This window comes from Saimiri boliviensis, chromosome 10 (assembly GCF_048565385.1).
Source record: "Saimiri boliviensis isolate mSaiBol1 chromosome 10, mSaiBol1.pri, whole genome shotgun sequence".
In the NCBI taxonomy this organism is placed as follows: Eukaryota; Metazoa; Chordata; class Mammalia; order Primates; family Cebidae; genus Saimiri; species Saimiri boliviensis.
Window position 1 is genome coordinate 97,932,588 of NC_133458.1, and position 5,750 is coordinate 97,938,337.

The following is a 5,750-nucleotide window of genomic DNA, read 5'->3' on the forward strand; positions in this document are numbered from 1 at the left end:
ATAACGAGACCCTTATGTCTAAAAAAAATATATAAAAATTAGCTGGCATGGTGGCACGTGCCTGTGGTCCCAGCTACCCAAGAGGCTGAGGTGGGAGGATTGCTTGAGCCCAGGAATTTGAGGCCTCAGTGAGCCAGCCATGATCACACCACTGCACTCAAGCCTGGAATACAGAGTGAGACCCTGTCACACACACCCACCCACCCCCCCCCCCACACACAAACACACACCCACACCCATACACACACACAAGTTAAATTTGTTGGATTAAATATTTAGGGCTTGAGCACCTTTGGTTATAAAATATTTACGGTTGCAGGAACAAGTTAATAACTAAATAATGACCCAAAACGTATAAAAATATACCAGTACTTTAAGTAAAAAGCATTCTTAATTTAAAAATAAGTTTTACTTTAAAGATAATAGTACACGCATAAGTTATTGTTAAAATCAATAGTAACATAGAAAAGTAATAATACTAATAGGCTGCTACAAACTGATCACAATCCTCTGTAAGAGACAACACTATTCTTAATATCCCATATAAACAAACATTAATCCTGTTTGTACGTTAATGTGCTGGGATTACAGGTGTGAGTACTTAATGTTTAATTATATAGGTTATTAAGTTTACTTATATAGGTTATTAATGTAAACATTAAGTAATCACACCTGTAATCCCAATACTTTGGGAGGCTGAGGAAGGCGGATCACTTGAGGCCAGGAGTTGGACACCAGCATGGCCAACATGGCAAAACCCAGTCTCTACTAAAAATACAAAAATATAGCTTTGCACAGTGGCAGTATTGAAGCCAATGAGCTTTATCCAACTCACTATTATTACTAATTGAAAACTTGTCCCAATACCCCACCATGACGACTGGAAATGTACTCAGCATTGACAATTTTTGGCAGTCTCTACAGGGATGGAATAAAAAAATTAAATAAATAAAACTATTAAAATTCAAAAGAAATACAAAAAAATCAGTGGGGCATGGTGGTGCACACCTGTGATCCCAGCTATTTGGGAGGTTGAGGCAGGAGAATCCTTAAACCCAGGAAGCAGAGGTTGTAGGGACCTGAGATCATGTCATTGTGACTACAGTAAAACTCAGTCTCAAAAAAAAAATTTTTTTCTTTAAAACATGTGCGTTCCTCCTCTTGCTTTCTGAGGACTCCCTGCTCTGTAACTTAGCAGTGGCTAACAAACTCTCCTAACGTCACTAGACTCTGCGGCTCACCATAAATTCCATTTCGTGTGAGATCCAAAATCCCGTTGTTGGAGTCTGGGACAAGACCCCTTTGCTGGCAACAAAACTATACTATTCCGTTCTTTTCTTTTCTTTGAGACAGTCTTGCTCTGTCTCCCAGGCTGGAGTGAAATGGTGTGATCTCAGCTCACTGCATCCTCTGCCTCCCAGGTTCAAGCGATTCTCCTACCTCAGCCTCTAGAGTAGCTGGGATTACAGGCACCTGCCACCACGCCTGGCTAATTTTTGAATTTCTAGTGGAGACAGGGTTTTCCAATGTTGGCCAGATCAGTCTCGAACTCCGGACCTCAGGTGATCCACACGCCTCAGCCTCCTAAAGTACTGGGCTTACAGGCGGGAGCTACCTTGCCTGGCCAGCTTGTATCCCTGGTGATCACTTGGATATGGAGGGTGGAAGAGGAGGACTGTCAGACAGATACTGCTCTTGGATTACCACCTGGGATATTAGGTGCAAGGCTCTATTATTGGTTCAAACCCTGAGAGAGCCAACAACCCGAGGCAGTGTGGAGCAACACACTGTTTTAAGGAGTACCCGGGTGCAGACCGGTTGAGGCCTGAAATGCCATCAGCCCCAAGTGAGGGCGAGGCAGGGGTTTTCTAGTCTCCTGTAAATGGGAAGTGTTCCAGTCTCACTGGAACTGCTACGTGGTACCTAGACGGCCTCTCTCTTGATCTTCAGTGGGTGCTCGTCTTCCGGCCTGCCCTCTTCTGGCTTCTGCTCTCTTGCTGACCCACGCTGCTCATGCAAGTGGTCTTGTACCTTGGGACCAGGCCTGAGGAGGGAGGAGTTATCCCCCCAAGTTTTCAGGCCCCGGGGAGAATCTTTCATTAGGGAGAGTAGGCTGGCTGCATTTTCTTTGTTAGGCATAACTTGGTTTTGCGGGTGCAGTGGGGTGCCTCAAGCTGAAAGCTTGACTCATTGTACAGGCCAGACCCCACATGGCGTTCCTGTGGCTGCCAGGCCACTTTGAGGCTGAGAGACAGTTTTGTCTGGCTCTGTCCTGCAGATGTTTACGATGCCTTCTCTGTGTTGGCAGATCCGGGGTCCGCCAGAGAGGATCCCGTGGAGGGATCTCAAAGGTCATTAGTCCATTGTGTTTATCACATCATTTCCACAATCAAAGATGAATAAAATAGAGAGGAGTATTTAGTGATAAGGTTGATGGTGCATCTGTGCTAGGCCGTGTTTTAGCTCCTTGAGACACCAAGGAGTTGAGACAATCCTTTGCCTTAGAGTTTTGCATCTGTAAGTCCTGCTATCGAGAGCTGTGTGTGTTACAATGTCTGATTTATCAGGCGGGATCTGGGCTGTCTGCAATCTTAGGTAAGGGGAGGCTGGTGTCCAGCAAGTATCTGGTACCCCTCAACACTGCAGTTCTTCTCCACCAATCTTCCAATTCTAGGACTGATGCGGAGGCCCTCAGAGCGACTTGAAGAGGGGAAGTAGTCAGTGTGCTCTGTGGCTAGCTTGTATGGGAGTGTACACTGTAAAACCTCTGCCGACAAAACGTTGGAAACAAGTAGTGTTTCAGCTTGAGTTTCTCGTAAATGGCTTGCAGTCGTATAAACCAGAGCATGTATACCACAGGGCAGCATGAGGGTCCCTCTGACACCCTTTCTCCCAGTGGCATAGGTGGGCATCTACACAGAATAGTGTGGGCAGCCTCACTGTGTGAAAGTCCAGTGCTTTGTAGAGTATCATCAGGGAAGGGCCCCTGACTTGGAAGGTTGCCGAGCTGCCACGGAGGGAAGGAGGGGGCGTGTGGTGCTGCTGGGTCTGCGTCTCGCTCTGTGACAGGAGGCACGAGATAGCCTTGGTCTTATGAAGCCCTTGGGTGCCCCAGCTCACTTCAGCCCTGATGAGCCTGATGCAGGTGCTGGGCCCTGGTTCTGGAGGTGAGAATACATGCTGGACTTCTACCACATGGCTGGCACAGTGGGCACTCAGGTGCCTATTTGGGGACTGCTACAGAGTCCTGTGCCAGATGCAGTGGGGCACAGCTGCGAGCCAAGGATCCCTGCTTCCACTGGAGAATCTGGGCAGATGTAAAGGGTTAAGGTTGGGGTAGGGGTAGGGTTAGGGTTAGGGGTTAAGGGTTAAGGTTGGAGTTGGTGCTGAGGTTTGGGGGTCGGGGTCAAGGGTCAAGGGTCAGGGCTAAAGAGTAGGATTAGGGATTGGTGGAGGGGTAGGGTTAGGGGGTTAGGGTTTAGGGTTAGAGGTTAAGGTGGGGGTAGCAATGGGGATGAGGGTGACGGTAATAAGCAGATTAGTGAAAGCAATTCTGCTTCACTTCAATAACAACCTTCTCCAACTCTTTTTGTCTCAACGAACTTATTTTTCCAGCAGAAGAATCCTAGGCTCCTTAAAGCACCCAGTGACTTTTCACACCTTAAATCTGTGAAATCCTCATGTTTTCTTCTGCCGTATGCATAGCTCAAACATGCAAGATGAGGCAAAGCCAGACGCATTCCTGAAGGGACCCAAGAAATTCCTCTCTCTCTCTGTCTGGAACAAAATGAATTCTCTAGACCATTAGTACTAACCTTCAAAACCAAACCTGTTTGTGAGATCGCCTTTAAATACTACTGTAGACCCAAGTGTTGATATTTATATGATATTATTTTACTATTTATATTAATATAAGGGAGAAATGTTTAAGTCTGTCTATACCACATGCGCCTCTGGCTTATTGCCCAATTAATTGTAGCCTTAGGCTAAACTTTGGTTTCTGTCTCTAATTTTTGTCAGAATAAATATAACTGTTCTCCAAACATCTGCTTTTATGGTAGGGACTCGTGCTGCCGTCTCCATTCCTCTCTCTTTTCTTGCAATCTGTGTGGAAGTTCTTTCATGTGGACGTTTTGACCTCCACGCTGCCAGGTCCACTGTCAGCACATTCAGGCTTACCCAGCCAAGGCTGTCATCTGAGGCCGGGGAATTTTTAGGGATCTTTATTTTGCTGTGACACAGTTGGCACCCCTTTGACTCACTTTATCACCCTGAGGTTCTTTCCATTTTAGGAGCCCAAGAGGGCAGAAAAAGCAGCAGGTGAGCAATTAAACCCTCTGAGTCAGGAGAGTGTCCCCTTGTGTTAAGCAACGTTGCAGAACACCGTATGCAGTGATCTCCTAGCAGATGGGCCACGTGGCTGCTGAGCACACAAGCCTCCTTGCTGCTGTGAGCGCCGACTCCCTCATCATTAGTCTTTGCTATCTCTGAAGGGAATTATAAGAGCCACTTAACAACCTGTAAGTCATAGAGAGTTAAAGGTGTTTCCCCAAAACACTGAGGACAGAATGAAAGGTGAGGAGTGTTAGCCACAGGTCAAAAGTTCAGGAAAGTCTCTCAATGTGGGTTGTTGGATAAATGCAGGTCTTTTTTCTTTTGGAAGTCTCCCTAGAATAGGGTGAAGGACACTGCCCATTCTAGGATGAAAAATTGGCACCCTCAGATATTTATTCCAAGCCTTCATTTCGGGTTCTTAATGAGTTTGTTCAGCCATCACAATCTCAAATGCTAAGCAAGACATCGAAAGCTCTCCACAGTCCAAATTAGCACTGTCTTTTAAAGTTAAATTTCTCTTTATTCTCATTTGATATACCGTATTTATCCCACACTCACCCTAATAACACATCGTGCTCACTGTTACCTTTGCAACAAGACTTGAATTGTACTTAGCCTGGAGGAGTGCGTTTCACATGTCCAGACCCAGTTCTGACTCATTCTTCAGCCCTGCGTCAGTCAGTGGGGGCTAGGTTAAACGATGGGGACAAGCAACCTCCACATTCCAGTGGCTCAAAATCTTCTTCCTCATTCATTTGCATCTCATCATGGGTCGGGTGAGAGGTAGGTCTGTGCTGTGTCATCGAAACACAGGAATTGAGGCTGAAGGAGGTACCATCAATAAGATTCCCACTGCTATAAAAAAGACAAAAATTCTATGCTGGATAGAACTCTGTTTCTTGGAGATTTCTCCTGAAAAAGTCACATATTATTTCTTCTCACCTCCAATGGCAAAAAAAAAAAAAAGAAGAAGAAATCATGTGGCCATGCAAAAATTTAAGTAGGTGAGATGGAACAGTCAGAATGCGTTCATAAAACATGAACTGAAGCTATTTAGAGAACAGTGCCAATGACTACCGTGAACGCCAGCATGCATTCCTGACAACCCAGTGCTATCACCCTTCACACTTCTTATGTCTTGCAAAGTATTAGAACTTCCTATCTGAAAGCATGCCACTCAGAGGGACTGCAGAATACATAATGACATCTCCTTTAGGATGTCCTTAGAGAAATTCAAGGAAAAGAAGTTAAATAATCCAAAAAGTGCTTTTGGGTACAGCTATTTAGCACCGAGGGTAAGATTAGAGTCAGGCTGTAAAGATAATAATAGGGTTAGAGTTAGAATTAGGGTCTGGGTCAGGGTCAGGGCTGGAAGTATGGTTAGAGGCGGGGTCATGGTCAGGGTCAAGATAAAA

The 5,750-nt window shown here is 45.6% G+C and overlaps 1 non-coding gene across 1 annotated transcript; it reads left to right on the plus strand.

Annotated features, from left to right (window-relative positions):
• Positions 1-786: 786 nt before the first annotated feature.
• On the plus strand, positions 787-927 carry LOC120365413 (U4 spliceosomal RNA). Its single transcript, XR_005580356.1, has one exon. It is a non-coding gene; the product is annotated as a U4 spliceosomal RNA (small nuclear RNA).
• Positions 928-5,750: the final 4,823 nt, after the last annotated feature.